The sequence below is a fragment of the Lissotriton helveticus genome, chromosome 3_1 (assembly GCF_964261635.1).
Source record: "Lissotriton helveticus chromosome 3_1, aLisHel1.1, whole genome shotgun sequence".
In the NCBI taxonomy this organism is placed as follows: Eukaryota; Metazoa; Chordata; class Amphibia; order Caudata; family Salamandridae; genus Lissotriton; species Lissotriton helveticus.
In genome coordinates, this window is record NC_136061.1 from 88,964,420 (window position 1) to 88,981,896 (window position 17,477).

The window sequence follows — 17,477 nt, forward strand, 5'->3', positions numbered from 1 at the left end:
GGCCCCCCTGTATTAATCTATAGCCCGGGGAGGTGGTGGTAACTGGGCTATAGATAACTTCACATGCCACCCCCCATTTATTTGACTTTTTCCCGGGGGGGGGGGTGCCTTCACCCAGGCTGTGGTGGTAGCTTGCGGGCACCCCTTCATATATTATAACCAGATCCCCCCGGAGTTGTCATCCCTCAGCTCTTTTGCAAGCCCTAGGAGGGGAGCCCTGTGTGCCCCCCGCCTGCATATATTTGCCCATGCCTACCTACGATTAGAGAAGCACAGGAGTCTGGAAGCTTCAAAGCCAGCGTGGTTCCTGCCAAACATTAAACAAAATAATGCTTTTTTGGCCTTGCTGGGTCTCTGTGGGACCCCCCAAACACCCCTTTAAGATGGTCAGGGTATTCCTACCCTGCCCCTTCTCTTTTAAAAAAACTTTTTTCTGGGTTTCGGCTCAAGCTGAGTCCCAACATGGCTGCCTACACTTCCTGGTTGAAATGTTGGCAGCCAATCAGATCGCAGCACAAAAAAAGGAGGGTTTGCAAAGCCTTTGCGTTCCTATTTATACAAATTGTTTTTTCTCTTAATATCTCAAAATCTACTGAATGGATTTACGTCAATTTACAAAAAGGTCACTTTCTGGACCAACTGATACCTTTCTGCCAAATTTGGTGTCATTCCGTTCAGAGGTTCGGGCTATAGTCGTTTCTAAAATCTCAATGCGAATTCACAAGGAGAAATCGTGTTTTGGGACCCCCCTGTTTCTCAGCCCCGCCTGACAGATCACCCTGAAACTTTTAAGACAGCAGCGGAAGTTAGCATTATCCTAGTTTTGAAAATGTCCTGAGGATTTATCAAACAACGCCAAAGATATTGGCAAATGAAAACAAGCATTTGCAATGCAATCGGTCTCGCATTTATTAGAGCTATTGGCTTTCAAAATGACAATGTTTTTTACTTTTATTTTTTTTGAGGGTTTGCAGTGGAGTGATCATATTTACATAGAGCTATTACCATTGGTATGACCTAGCAGTGCTGGCGAACGAATAAATAGGAAATAAGTTATGTGGGAGAGGAGATAAGACTAACTATGCTGCCTGTAAAGAGAAAAAAAAGTATTACGATTCTAAAAGGAAAAACACTGGTAGGGGATGCAAGTTGTAGTAAAGCATGTGAAATATAATCTTCACGTTGATGATGATTACTGCCATCTTAGTTCGAATTTTACTACCACATTAGCAGCTGGTGATCTTACCCAGCTGGTAACTTCCCCCACTCATAAAGCCGGCCATACGTTAGATCTTATTTGCTCCAACCTTACTGATATTTTGATCAAGGACCCTAGACCTGTGATATGGTCAGATCACTACTTCACACCATTCGTTATTACTATGATTCAGCATGATAGACCCTCTATTCTGCCAAAAAAACTTGGCAGAAATTGGAGCAAAATTTCTCCGGAACTTCTTCTTGAACACTCTAAAGATTCCAACCCTCCCTTTGTCCCGGAACTTGACCTACGCATTTGTAAATTCAATGAGTGGGTGACTAAAGCCATCAATTCACTAGCACCTCTGAGACCTATTAAAACCTTTAGATCCGCTCCAGCGGCACCATGGTACTCAGAGGAATTGAGACAAAAAAAGTCTCTCTGCAAATCCTTAGAACGCTGTTGGAGAGTACATTTCATAGCAGAAAGCAAACTTAAGTACCGCACTGCCCTTGAAGAACATCGAAAAATGATTATTCTGCACAAAAGAAATAATTTAACGGACAAAATTGAGAAAGCCACTAATTCCTCTAGAGAGATTTTTAATATTGTTAAATCTTTTACAGCTCCACAGGCCCTGAACAGTCGCCCTCCTGTGTCTCAGTCGTTATGTTCACAACTTTCTGAATTCTTTGAAGAAAAAATCGCCCTTATCTATGCTTCCTTCCCGAAAACGGATGGTGGTGAGGTGGAGGATGAACAGTTAGCTAACCCTGCCTCAGCTTCAGTCTTTTCGGAATTCTCAGAAATTCCGGAGGACCTTTCTCTCCAGGAACTTCTTAAATGCAAATCAGGGTCACCTGGTGACCCATGGCCAGCGAAGCAATACAAAGCCTTAGCAACATTTTTAAATCCTTAACTTAATTCCATATGGAATGCATCCCTGAGCTCTGGTACTTATCCAGAGTCATGGAAACATGCTTTCCTAGTACCATTATTGAAAAAGGCTAATGCTGCTGCAGAGATCCCGGAAAATAATAGACCAATTTCCTTATTTCCCGCCCCGGCTAAGATCTTGGAAAAGATTGTCCATCAACAACTGTCTAGTTTCATAGAATCTAATGACCTCCTTCATGATTCTCAGCATGGATTTCGCACAGGCCATAGCACTGAGTCGGCCCTGATTGAAATGGCCGACTCTGTGCGGTGGACCCTGGACAGGGGATCGAGGGCGGTGTTGGTGCTGTTGGATCTTTCAGCAGCATTCGACACCGTCTTCCATCCGATCCTCCTGAAACGCTTAAGATCCATTGGAGTCCAAGGCACGGTCCTTAAATGGATTACATCATTTTTGTCTGACCGAAGACAACAAGTGCATACTCCCCCGTTTACCTCTTCAGCTAGACCACTCAAGTGGGGTGTCCCGCAGGGCTCAGCGTTGAGTCCGCTCCTTTTTAATGTTTATTTTACTCCTTTGGCTGAATTACTTACTCAGTCTGGTATTAAAGTGACATCATATGTGGATGACATTCAGATTCTCTTTTCTTACAATGATTCATCCTCTACGACCTTTGACCCCCTAAAAGTATGTTTGAGGAACATTGCAAAGTGGATGGATCACAATTTTCTGAGACTCAATGCCGGCAAGACCGAGGTCTTATTTTTCAATCAACCATCTCCCCTCGATTCTAATCTCTGGTGGCCGGATGACTTGAGTCTTGCCCCCTCCCCTAAGGATTCCGTTAGAAACCTGGGGGTCAGATGGGATAATCGTTTGTCTTTTGACAATCAAATCCACACAGTCTCGGCTGCCTGCTTCACTAAAATTAAAATGATAAAAAAATTCATTAATTACATGCCCAGCAATATCAGGAAAACTGTAGTCCAGGCCCTTATAACATCGCACCTGGATTATGCCAACAGACTTTATCTGAGATTGACAGCAGGTTTGCGTCACAGACTCCAGATGGTCCAAAATGCCGCCGCCCGTCTGGTCTGCGGCATTCCACTTAGACATCATATGTCTCCTTATCTACGGAAACTATATTGGCTGCCTATCCCCAAAAGGATTGAGTTCAAAGCCATGATTTTGGCTTTTCGGACCAATAAAGGCTCAGGTCCAGCCTATCTAACTTCTTGTCTTCTCCCATACAGTCACTCCAGAACCTTGCGCTCCAATAACAAACAGATACTAATCATTCCCAGATTCAAAAAAGCTCGATCCGGAGGTAAAACCTTTCAAGTTGGCGCCACCAACTACTGGAATAAACTTCCGCTTTCTCTTCATCTGATTCAGTCATAACCTGAAATCTGTAGATCTCTCAAAACCTTCCTTTTGCGTTAGTACTCTGTTTCTGGTGTTCTTTGCTGCCTGATCACTAGCGCCGGGACACCCCGTTGGGTTAGCTGCGCGCTTTACAAAATACACAATAAATAAATAAATAAAATGGTTATTGTGGGGCTCACAGACTGTTGTGACTTGACGCTAGTGATGGAAAGGAAAAGGGAGATGCAGCACAAAAGAACAGATAAAACGCTTGTAGGGGTAGAATTTAATCAGGTTTTTGTTTGCTTTGTGAAAGTGAAATGAAAGAAAACGCCTCCCAAAGTCTCGCAGTTAAACCACAGGGAACGTGACTACTATTCACAGTGCAAATAGGTCAAGGAGTGAGAGAAGCATGGGTGTAGGGGTGTCTATGGATAAGTTGTGGCTTTCACACAAAGCTGTTTGCATTTTTCATCTTAGGGCACATTTTTTTAACAGCATATAATAGTGCAGAGACTCCGCACTCCATTTTAATATTTTATGACTGCAGGTGAGTTGCAGGCATGGAATGTGATCTTCACACAACGAGGTCAAGTGGGGTTCACTGTTTATAAAAGCCCGGGTCCCCAACTCTCTCACTAGAGCGCAACTGTTAAACAGAGACTTGTTGGGGGCGTGGCTTGCGCGCCGCTACGGTATGGCGTGTCCAGCTTGCGCTCCGGGGCTTCGGGGGTTGACAAGGTGATTTTTGACCCCCATAGGCGAGGCAGCCTCACTGAAACCAGCGCCACAGACGTCGGAGCATGCGGTGAGCAGCCTGTTATACTTTCGCTGCTCCCGCGGCTCCGTTTCAGGATATTTTTATCGCGAAGTCCTTCTCCTCAGAATATTAGGGAGCGGCCCCCATTTTGTTTTATGGTGGCGGCGCTCGCGTTTTCTCATCCCCTGCAGTGCCTCAGATGCTTTTCCTGTGGAAACTCTCAGTAAAGAGGTTGGAGATGCTACATTTTGTGCCAATAGATGTTTAAAGGAGATTTTCTTTCTTTCAAACGCTTAATTATGATTACAATACAGCCTACAGCCAAGTAATGTGTATATGTGCATTCTCATTGTTTTTTGGAGCAGTGTATCTCTTCTTCTACTGCATTTTCCCTGCACATTTACTTCAAGGTTATCTGGCTATTGTGAATGTTTTGCGCAGCTGCTCCTTAGCCTGAGGATGTGATATTGTGTCACTGAACTGTTTTTTCTATGCACGACCTGCACCTCAAAATGGTGTCATCTTAGTATATTGGGTGCTGTCTTGTAGCTCAATGAATGTTTGACTCTATACTACGCTCAATACGATATTCTAGTGCGCATATGTATATATATATATATATATATATATATTCACTGAAAAAACCATAGGTTATAGACCATATATAGTTAGCTGGACATTTTATTGACATAAAACCAATGAAATTCCATATATAGTTAGTTACACTAACTATATATCGCGCACCCGCAATCCACTGCTGATGATGTCACATATTACATCATTCATGACATGGTCAGTGACATCACTGATGACATCACTGATGACATCTCAAATGACATCACTGATGACATCACTGATGACATCTCAAATGACATCACTGATGACATCATCTAGTGTCTGTGTGTTTTTGTAAAGTTTAAATATGTTTTACATATTGAAGAATGAGTGGATGTATGGAAGACTGAGTGTGTGTGTGGCTGGCTGGGAGGTGTGTGACTCTGTGCATATCAATGTGTACTTGTATCAGTGATTGTATAAGAGAGTAAGTATGTGTTAGTATATGTGTGAAAAAGTATGGTGTTCTGTGTTTAACTGTAAAGATGAGGAAATCGAAGTGTGATTGATTCTTCACAGGACTGACTAGGTGTATGAGTGCATATGATAGTGTTGTAATAATGAGTGACTGTATGTATGAGTGATTGTATGGGTGAATGAGTGAATGTGTGTGTAGACGTAGGAATCAGTGAGTGCGTATGTAGTAACTGGTATTGGTGTGTCATGATGTCATCAGTGATGTCATTTGAGATGTCATCAGTGATGTCATTTGAGATGTCATCAGTGATGTCATCAGTGATGTCACTGAAGTATGGTGTTCTCTGTTTAACTGTATAGATGAGGAAATGGAAGTGTGATTGATTCTTTACAGGACTGACTAGGTGTGTGAGTAACTCCATGGATGAGTGGCAGTGTGTGAGTGTCTGCATAGGTGTATGAGTGCATATGATAGTGTTGTAATAATGAGTGACTGTATGTATGAGTGATTGTATGGGTGAATGAGTGAATGTGTGTGTAGACGTAGGAATCAGTGAGTGCGTATGTAGTAACTGGTATTGGTGTGTCATGATGTCATCAGTGATGTCATTTGAGATGTCATCAGTGATGTCATCAGTGATGTCATTTGAGATGTCATCAGTGATGTCACTGACCATGTCATGAATGATGTAATATGTGACATCATCAGCAGTGGATTGCGGGTGCGCGATATATAGTTAGTGCAACTAACTATATATGGAATTTCATTGGTTTTATGTCAATAAAATGTCCAGCTAACTATATATGGTCTGTAACCTATGGTTTTTTCAGTGAATTTTCAAAGTTTTGTAAATGCAAATTCCTAACTATATATGGTCTATAACCTATGGTTTTTTCAGTGAATTTCATTGGTTTTTTAAAAGCTAATATCTATAGCTGTAAAATATATTCTTTATTACGTGACGTATCACGTAGCCACGTGAGACGCCTCATGACGCGTCGCATAACCGTGACGTATCGGCTCTGCAGCGCAAACAAAACCCGTAACGTAAGCGTGCCGGAGCACGCTTACAGATATATATATTTTTTTTAACCTTAATTAGACAAAATCCACACGTGCACATATCTTGAGGCCTTGCAAAGGCACATCAAACAAACAGTCCCTACAATTTTGCCAAGTTTGCTGGAAATCTATTCCCTTCATTTTTTTTTTACTGTTTCTCTTGGTTTTCCCCTTGTTACGCTTACCGGGACGCTACCCGGTACGCGAACCGGACGCTCCAAAAACACAAGATGGCGGACTCCCGTTACGCTGCCGGTTAGCTGCCCGGTTCGCGTACCGGGAAGCGCCTCTACCGCGAAAAATCGCGGGGGACTTTAATATCCCCCTCATCAATCCTAGGGGGTCAGGAGGGGTTTACCTTGCCCCCTTTCCTTCATTTCCCCCTTCTTTTTTCACCACATCTTGTCTCTCGAACCTACCGAGAGACAAGATGGCGGCCGCTCCGGACTGTTTACAATGTTGACAGCTACGCTGCCGGTTAGCTGCCCGAATAGCTGCCCGGTGAGCTGCCCGGTTTGCGTACCGGGACGCGGCTCTACGGCGTAAAATCGCAAAAAAATATGTTTTTTTATGTTTTTGCCCCGCGGGGCACTTTAATATCCCCCTCATCAATCCTAGGGGGTCAGGAGGGGTCTACCTTGCCCCCTTTCCTTCATTTCCCCCTTCGTTTTTCACCACATCTTGTCTCTCGATCCTACCGAGAGACAAGATGGCGGCCGCTCCGGACTGTTTAGAATGTTGACAGACACCGGAGAGCCAATCAGCTTCGCTTCGCAAAGTTCCGTTACGCGTCAGGTACGCGAACCAGGGCGCTAACCGGAGCGCTGTCACAGATATATTTTTTTTTTTAAACGTTAATTTCTCAAAATCCACTGGAGCACATATATTGAGACATAGCAAAGGCACGTCGGGCAAACCATATCTACAATTTTGCCAAGTTTCATGTAAATCTATTCAGCCGTTCGAGCTAAAAGTGAGTCCAACCGCCCTATGGAAAAATGAGTGGGAAAAACGCGTTTTGGGACCCCCCTTTTTTCTCAACCCCCCCTTGACGAAACCCCCCCAAATTTCCAGGGGCTGCTCAGAAACAAAATGTGCCATTTTCCTGAAAATTTCAGCCAATTCCGTCCACAAACGCCAAAGTTATTAGACATAGAATTTTCAGAAATCCCATAGAGAAAAAATCCTAACTATATATACCCACTGGCTATCGCCAGTAGGTAATATACATATATAAACATATATAATCTGCATATCTATATAAATATAAATGCATGCATACATATACATATATGCATACATATGCATGTTATTTACATGAAAGTTTTAAAAACACTAATAAAAGAAAAGCTAAAAAGCCACCTCATTACAAACAGAATGGCTTTAACTTAAACGAGGGCGAGATCTATTGCATTTTCAATGCTTGTTTACTTTGGTTCTATCAAGAAGGCATTCAGATGTGTCACACATTTGCCATAAATTCTGAATGTTAGCACTCTAGTTGCTCATTAGATCACTGTAGTAAAGCTAGTGCTCACCAGGGAAGTCTGCTGCTAATCATGGTTTGCAGCCATTTTCCCGCATTTTTTATCCCGCAGACTTTCAGTCCGCATACCATTATCCCGCAAGGTCATTGACCTCGCATACCATTATCCCGCATTTTTTCAAAACGCATGTGCATTTATCGCGCATGCCTTTACAAAGAATTACGTTTTAAAGGCATGTATGGTAAATGCATTTGCGTTGTGAAAACCACGATGACGAGAGAGGTAAGTGGGTTTGTGTTAATTTTTTCGTGGGTTAGTGATTGTGTAGTGTAGTGTTGTGTAGTGTAGTGTTGTGTTAGTGTAGTGTAGAGTTGTGGTGGTTGTTTAGTGTAGGGTCATGCTGGGGGTAGTGTTTAGGGTTTAGGGTAGTGTTGTAGTGTTTGCGTAGTGTAGGGTCATGCTGGGGGTAGTGTTTTAGGGTTTAGGGTTGTGCTGTAGTGTTTGCGTAGTGTAGGGTCATGCTGGGGCTAGTGTTTTAGGGTTTAGGGTAGTGTTGTAGTGTTTGCGTAGTGTAGGGTCATGCTGGGGGTAGTGTTTTAGGGTGTAGGGTAGTGTTGTAGTGTTTGCGTAGTGTAGGGTCATGCTGGGGGTAGTGTTTTAGGGTTTTGGGTAGTGTTGTAGTGTTTGCGTAGTGTAGGGTCATGCTGGGGGTAGTGTTTTAGGGTTTAGGGTAGTGTTGTAGTGTTTGCGTAGTGTAGGGTCATGCTGGGGGGTAGTGTTTTAGGGTTTAGGGTAGTGTTGTAGTGTTTGCGTAGTGTAGGGTCATGCTGGGTGTAGTGTTTTAGGGTTTAGGGTAGTGTTGTAGTGTTTGCGTAGTGTAGGGTCATGCTGGGGGTAGTGTTTTAGGGTTTAGGGTAGTGTTGTAGTGTTTGCGTAGTGTAGGGTCATGCTGGGGTGTAGTGTTTTAGGGTTTAGGGTAGTGTTGTAGTGTTTGCGTAGTGTAGGGTCATGCTGGGGGTAGTGTTTTAGGGTTTAGGGTAGTGTTGTAGTGTTTGCGTAGTGTAGGGTCATGCTGGGGGTAGTGTTTTAGGGTTTAGGGTAGTGTTGTAGTGTTTGCGTAGTGTAGGGTCATGCTGGGGGTTGTGTTTTAGGGTTTAGGGTAGTGTTGTAGTGATTGCGTAGTGTAGGGTCATGCTGGGGGTAGTGTTTTAGGGGTTAGGGTAGTGTTGTAGTGTTTGCGTAGTGTAGGGTCATGCTGGGGTGTAGTGTTTTAGGGTTTTGGGTAGTGTTGTAGTGTTTGCGTAGTGTAGGGTCATGCTGGGGGTAGTGTTTTAGGGTTTAGGGTAGTGTTGTAGTGTTTGCGTAGTGTAGGGTCATGCTGGGGTGTAGTGTTTTAGGGTTCTGGGTAGTGTTGTAGTGTTTGCGTAGTGTAGGGTCATGCTGGGGGTAGTGTTTTAGGGTTTAGGGTAGTGTTGTAATGTTTGCGTAGTGTAGGGTCATGCTGGGGGTAGTGTTTTAGGGTTTAGGGTAGTGTTGTAGTGTTTGCGTAGTGTAGGGTCATGCTGGGGTGTAGTGTTTTAGGGTTTTGGGTAGTGTTGTAGTGTTTGCGTAGTGTAGGGTCATGCTGGGGGTAGTGTTTTAGGGTTTAGGGTAGTGTTGTAGTGTTTGCGTAGTGTAGGGTCATGCTGGGGGTAGTGTTTTAGGGTTTAGGGTAGTGTTGTAGTGTTTGTGTAGTGTAGGGTCATGCTGGGGGTAGTGTTTTAGGGTTTAGGGTAGTGTTGTAGTGTTTGCGTAGTGTAGGGTCATGCTGGGGTGTAGTGTTTTAGGGTTTTGCGTAGTGTTGTAGTGTTTGCGTAGTGTAGGGTCATGCTGGGGGTAGTGTTTTAGGGTTTAGGGTAGTGTTGTAGTGTTTGCGTAGTGTAGGGTCATGCTGGGGTGTAGTGTTTTAGGGTTTAGGGTTGTGTTGTAGTGTTTGTGTAGTGTAGGGTCATGCTGGGGGTAGTGTTTTAGGGTTTAGGGTAGTGTTGTAGTGTTTGTGTAGTGTAGGGTCATGCTGGGGGTAGTGTTTTAGGGTTTAGAGTTGTGTTGTAGTGTTTGTGTAGTGTAGGGTCATGCTGGGGGTAGTGTTTTAGGGTTTAGGGTAGTGTTGTAGTGTTTGCGTAGTGTAGGGTCATGCTGGGGTGTAGTGTTTTAGGGTTTTGGGTAGTGTTGTAGTGTTTGCGTAGTGTAGGGTCATGCTGGGGGTAGTGTTTTAGGGTTTAGGGTAGTGTTGTAGTGTTTGTGTAGTGTAGGGTCATGCTGGGGGTAGTGTTTTAGGGTTTAGGGTAGTGTTGTACTGTTTGTGTAGTGTAGGGTCATGCTGGGGGTAGTGTTTTAGGGTTTAGGGTAGTTTAGTTGTTTAGTGTATGCTAAAGGCATATTCGTTCTAAAAGTTTTCGTTATTTTAATTTGCGGCCTAATAGTACATGCAGGATTTTTTTTGCAGACTGATGGTATGCGGGATTTCGTCATATATTCGCTAATCATACTTTCTATGGCAAAATGAACCCCCTCATTTTGTTCCTTTTTAAATTAAATGTTTTAAGAGTTACCACTTTATTCCAATCAAGATGGCTTCAGGTGTGCCATACCTTTGTAATAAGTAGGAGTGTTAGCACTCTAGTTGTTCTTTAGAACACTCTGGGACATTCTGTCATTGGGCTATAGTTGGGCTACATCTGGCTGATATTTGGGCTACATTTGTTTTTTTTTGTCTCTGGTGGCCATCTTTGGGCTACATTGGGCTACATTGGGCTACATTTGGGCTCCAACATATATATAGCCCAATGTAGCCCAATATATATTTTTCAAAGTTAATTTTCGTAAAAACCACTGGAGCCTATATCTTGAGACATAGCAAAGGCACATCGGGCTACCAGTCCCTACAATTTTGCCAAGTTTGGTGTAAATCCATTCAGCCGTTCGGGCTAAAAGTGAGGCCAACCGCCCTATGGAAAATTGCATGGGAAAAACATGTTTTGGGACCCCCCTTTTTTCTCGGCCCCCCCTCGACGAAACCCCCCCAAATTTTCAGGGGCTGCTCAGAAACAAAATGTTCCATTTTCCTGAAAATTTCAGCCAATTGTGTCCTCAAACGCCAAAGTTATTCGACATAGAATTTTCAAAAATCCCATAGGAAAAAAATCCTAACTATATATACCTACTGGCTATCGCCAGTAGGTAATATATATATATATATATATGATCACAGGAATCCTGACGCAATGGAAATCACAATCAATCAGGTACAGACCACACGATGATGTGAAGAGTGAAAAGTGCTTTTATTCCTCCATTAATGGCAGCATGACGCGTTTCGACCGGGAAACCCGGTCTTGATCACATGACATGGCCAGTAAACAGCGAGTTTAAATGCAAGAACTGTTCATACATGCTCCTCCCATTAACCATGATGACAATGAAGAAATACACTCTAAATGTAGCAATGGTAACCAGTGTGGCTGATAAAATATCAACATTAACAGGGATAAAATACAATCAGTGGCATTATATATAAATACATTCATCTGAATAAATATAGAAATACAATAAATTACAATATATAAATTATCTCGAATTCAATACAATGAATAAATGAGACAATCAATCAAGGGCAAGTGCCCATAAACCTTATTGTAATCCCTGAAATGCTCAAAACATCTGCTAAGAGAAACAAATACATAATATATATTCTCTACTAGGGCAGAAGTTAGTGCAAACAGTAGCATTAAAAAGTGCAAAGAAATATAGTGTAAAACACATATTAAAACATAGGGAATTTTTTTGAATTTACAATCAAGCAGATGCCCAAATATCCACAAAAAGTGCAAGTACAGAGGACACCCATACTGGATAAATACAGTTCCTCCTAGATACACTAAAAAATATTCTTTCATTTATCCTCGGACATACTTCATACAGATTTCATAGAAGGGAACAAAACATTTATAAATTCCATAAAATTATATCCTGGACAATAAACAGTGCAATAAAACAATAATGAATTGAAAGTATGTTAAATCAAGAATCAGTTCATTGAAACAGAGTTAAAGTCACATCATCAAAATACCAATTAATTAAAGTGCCTGAAAGCCAACTTTACCCAATAAATAGCTACCCAGACCCTACACCTCATCTCCACTAGATCAAAATCCAGTAAAACCTAGAAAAACTAGTAAAACCAGTTTAAAATCCGATGAAAACAGGCATAAAGGACATAGATAAAAATTAATTAGGGTAAAATTAAGCTAAAAAATTCATCAATCATAGCAGCAAAAGGGGATGTTACAAGTAGACAGATTATTAATCATGTATTGAAACATAGTTAAGGGATAATCCGACCCCAAGCTACAAATGGTCACTCCAGATATAACAGAAGAACACATGCTCAAAAATATTTAATATTTATAAAATATATTTTTTTTAAATTAAAAAAAATTGTATAAATCATCCCCTGTATTAAGAAAATTCGGGATCTTGCTGTCCAGAAGTAGAATGTAATGGCTCTCCAACTGTCTAAGTTTTCTCTCTCTATCCCTACCCCTCTTTGAATGTGGAACTGCGTCAATAACAAAATAAATCAAGTCCTTGAGATTATTTTGATGCACTAGTTTAAAATGACGGTCAACAGGGGAGCTGGGGTCGGAGTTAACAATAGCACGCAAAAGCTGCAGGATGCGGTTAAAAACCTGGAGCTTAGTGCTCCCAATGTATTTGAGATGGCAAGAACATTGTAAAACATAAACTGCATAGTCGGTTTTACAGGTAAACAAACCTTTGATCATTTTAGCATCCTGACTAAAAGTATCATGATATTCCTGAATGTTAACCCCAAATTAGCAGGTTCTGCAAGAACTGCATTAAAAAAAAGCCTGTTCGATTGGAGAGCCAATTAGATGTTTTTACTACTTCCGGACTGGTTTTAACCAAGGCATCCCTCATTGAGGGAGCCCTCCTAAAAGTAATGCAAGGGACCTCACTAAGTAGTGGTGCCAAAGTGATGTCTGTCCGCAAAGTCGGCCAGTTGGACTTCAAAATATTACGAATCTTTCTCTCGTAACAACTGTAGGTCATAATAAGTCTCACTGTTGTATCCTCTCTTTTAGGTACACTCTCTCTAGTAGTAGTCACTATCTCAGTGTTCTGGGCCTGAGGGGATTCCCTAGTAGTTAAATCCATTCTTTTCAAAGCATTTTTCAGATCATTCTCTTTATATCCACGAACCAAAAACCTTTGGAAGGATTCATTCAAGCACAATTCAAGATCCCTTTCATTGCTGCACATTTTTGGAATTCTTAAAAATTCCCCATAAGGGATATTTTTTTTAAGATGGCGAGGATGGGCACTAGAAGCATGGAGAATAGAATTACCGGCAGTTGTTTTTCAATGTAATTTAGTTAGGATGGTATTCTCAAAAATATAAACTTCAACGTCCAAAAATTCAACTCTCTCATTGCTAATGGTAGCTGTGAATTCTAAATTGAGCATGTTATTGTTGATACTAGTCACAAATTGTTCCACAGTTTCTCTAGACCCACGCCAATATATATATGAAACCTTATCGACCCTTCCCACTCTAAACCCTAAGAATATCCCTGCCTCGCAAATGCCCTACCCACCCAAGACCCTAAAATCAACCACACCAATCAAATACCCTAACCCACCCCAATTCCTAAAAACACCCTTGCCACCAAAACACCCTTATCTACTCTAAACCCTAAACATACCCTTACCACCCAAATACCCTTACCCACTCTAAACCCTAAAAATACCCTTGCCACCCAAATAACCTTACTATTCCTATACCCTAAAAACATCCTGGTCACCCTAATAGCCTTACCAACCCTAATTATAACCTACGCCCTCGCAATGCACAGCTTATGACCACATATTACCTCACTCATGGCTTGGTCAGTGAGATCCTTGCTTTGACAGACCGGGGGCTGCATATTTGCATGCAAGGAAACAGATGAAAACACTGCATTCTGCAAACCGGAGGTCTTTGGCACCTTCAGCTTGCAGAATGTGGAGTTATGTTTGATTTTGCTTAGTGGGAGCTGTGAGCTCCCATCAAGCATAAGCAGACAACTACCTCCTGAGGGTGGGCACCTCGGGAGTTAGCAGGAGCCGGCCCTTAGGATGGCGTTCTCCAGGGCCAATAATGGCTCCTTCATAGAAGTTAGCCACAGGGAGGTGGTGGTCCCCGGGGCGTGGCCCTCCTTTTTAAGTGAATTGCCCCAAAGATGGTCTGCAGGAGGCCGTGCAGGCACCCTGCATTCATTTTATGATTAGCCATGGGGAGGTGGCAATCCCCGGGGCTGCGGGGGAGGCTGTAAAGGCCCCCCTGTATTAATCTATAGCCCGGGGAGGTGGTGGTCCCTGGGCTATAGATAACCTCACATGCCACCCCCCATTTATTTGACTTTTTCCCTGGGGGGGTGCCTTCACCCAGGCTGTGGTGGTGGCTTGCGGGCACCCCTTCATATATTATACCCAGATCCCCCGGAGTTGTCATCCCTCAGCTCTTTTGCAAGCCCTAGGAGGGGAGCCCTGTGTGCCCCCCGCCTGCATATATTTGCCCATGCCTACCTACGATTAGAGAAGCACAGGAGTCTGGAAGCTACAAAGCCAGCGTGGTTCCTGCCAAACATTAAACAAAATAATGCTTTTTTGGCCTTGCTGGGTCTCTGTGGGACCCCCCAAACACCCCTTTAAGATGGTCAGGGTATTCCTACCCTGCCCCTTCTCTTTTTTAAAAACTTTTTTCTGGGTTTCGGCTCAAGCTGAGTCCCAACATGGCTGCCTACACTTCCTGGTTGAAATGTTGGCAGCCAATCAGATCGCAGCACAAAAAAAGGAGGGTTTGCAAAGCCTTTGCGTTCCTATTTATACAAATTGTTTTTTCTCTTAATATCTCAAAATCTACTGAATGGATTTACGTCAATTTACAAAAAGGTCACTTTCTGGACCAACTGATACCTTTCTGCCAAATTTGGTGTCATTCAGTTCAGAGGTTCGGGCTATAGTCGTTTCTAAAATCTCAATGCGAATTCACAAGGAGAAATCGTGTTTTGGGACCCCCCCTGTTTCTCGGCCCCGCCTGACAGATCACCCCAAAACTTTCAAGACAGCAGCGGAAGTTAGCATTATCCTAGTTTTGATAATGTCCTGAGGATTTATCAAACAACGCCAAAGATATTGGCAAATGAAAACAAGCATTTGCAATGCAATCGGTCTCGCATTTGTTAGAGCTATTGGCTTTCAAAATGACAATGTTTTTTACTTTTATTTTTTTTTAGGGTTTGCAGTGGAGTGATCATATTTGCATATAGCTATTACCATTGGTATGACCTAGCAGTGCTGGCGAACGAATAAATAGGAAATAAGTTATGTGGGAGAGGAGATAAGACTAACTATGCTGCCTGTAAAGAGAAAAAAAAGTATTACGATTCTAAAAGGAAAAACACTGGTAGGGGATGCAAGTTGTAGTAAAGCATGTGAAATATAATCTTCACGTTGATGATGATTACTGCCATCTTAGTTCGAATTTTACTACCACATTAGCAGCTGGTGATCTTACCCAGCTGGTAACTTCCCCCACTCATAAAGCCGGCCATACGTTAGATCTTATTTGCTCCAACCTTACTGATATTTTGATCAAGGACCCTAGACCTGTGATATGGTCAGATCACTACTTCACACCATTCGTTATTACTATGATTCAGCATGATAGACCCTCTATTCTGCCAAAAAAACTTGGCAGAAATTGGAGCAAAATTTCTACGGAACTTCTTCTTGAACACTCTAAAGATTCCAACCCTCCCTTTGTCCCGGAACTTGACTTACGCATTTGTAAATTCAATGAGTGGGTGACTAAAGCCATCAATTCACTAGCACCTCTGAGACCTATTAAAACCTTTAGATCCGCTCCAGCGGCACCATGGTACTCAGAGGAATTGAGACAAAAAAAGTCTCTCTGCAAATCCTTAGAACGCTGTTGGAGAGTACATTTCATAGCAGAAAGCAAACTTAAGTACCGCACTGCCCTTAAAGAATATCGAAAAATGATTATTCTGCACAAAAGAAATAATTTAACGGACAAAATTGAGAAAGCCACTAATTCCTCTAGAGAGATTTTTAATATTGTTAAATCTTTTACAGCTCCACAGGCCCTGAACAGTCGCCCTCCTGTGTCTCAGTCGTTATGTTCACAACTTTCTGAATTCTTTGAAGAAAAAATCGCCCTTATCTATGCTTCCTTCCCGAAAACGGATGGTGGCGAGGTGGAGGATGAACAGTTAGCTAACCCTGCCTCAGCTTCAGTCTTTTTGGAATTCTCCGAAATTCCGGAGGACCTTTCTCTCCAGGAACTTCTTAAATGCAAATCAGGGTCACCTGGTGACCCATGGCCAGCGAAGCAATACAAAGCCTTAGCAACATTTTTAAATCCTTAACTTAATTCCATATGGAATGCATCCCTGAGCTCTGGTACTTATCCAGAGTCATGGAAACATGCTTTCCTAGTACCATTATTTAAAAAGGCTAATGCTGCTGCAGAGATCCCGGAAAATAATAGACTAATTTCCTTATTTCCCGCCCCGGCTAAGATCTTGGAAAAGATTGTCCATCAACAACTGTCTAGTTTCATAGAATCTAATGACCTCCTTCATGATTCTCAGCATGGATTTCGCACAGGCCATAGCACTGAGTCGGCCCTGATTGAAATGGCCGACTCTGTGCGGTGGACCCTGGACAGGGGATCGAGGGCGGTGTTGGTGCTGTTGGATCTTTCAGCAGCATTCGACACCGTCTCCCATCCGATCCTCCTGAAACGCTTAAGATCCATTGGAGTCCAAGGCACGGTCCTTAAATGGATTACATCATTTTTGTCTGACCGAAGACAACAAGTGCATACTCCCCCGTTTACCTCTTCAGCTAGACCACTCAAGTGGGGTGTCCCGCAGGGCTCAGCGTTGAGTCCGCTCCTTTTTAATGTTTATTTTACTCCTTTGGCTGAATTACTTACTCAGTCTGGTATTAAAGTGACATCATATGTGGATGACATTCAGATTCTCTTTTCTTACAATGATTCATCCTCTACGACCTTTGACACCCTAAAAGTATGTTTGAGGAACATTGCAAAGTGGATGGATCACAATTTTCTGAGACTCAATGCCGGCAAGACCGAGGTCTTATTTTTCAATCAACCATCTCCCCTCGATTCTAATCTCTGGTGGCCGGATGACTTGAGTCTTGCCCCCTCCCCTAAGGATTCCGTTAGAAACCTGGGGGTCAGATGGGATAATCGTTTGTCTTTTGACAATCAAATCCACACAGTCTCGGCTGCCTGCTTCACTAAAATTAAAATGATAAAAAAATTCATTAATTACATGCCCAGCAATATCAGGAAAACTGTAGTCCAGGCCCTTATAACATCGCACCTGGATTATGCCAACGGACTTTATCTGAGATTGACAGCAGGTTTGCGTCACAGACTCCAGATGGTCCAAAATGCCGCCGCCCGTCTGGTCTGCGGCATTCCACTTAGACATCATATCTCTCCTTATCTACGGAAACTATATTGGCTGCCTATCCCCAAAAGGATTGAGTTCAAAGCCATGATTTTGGCT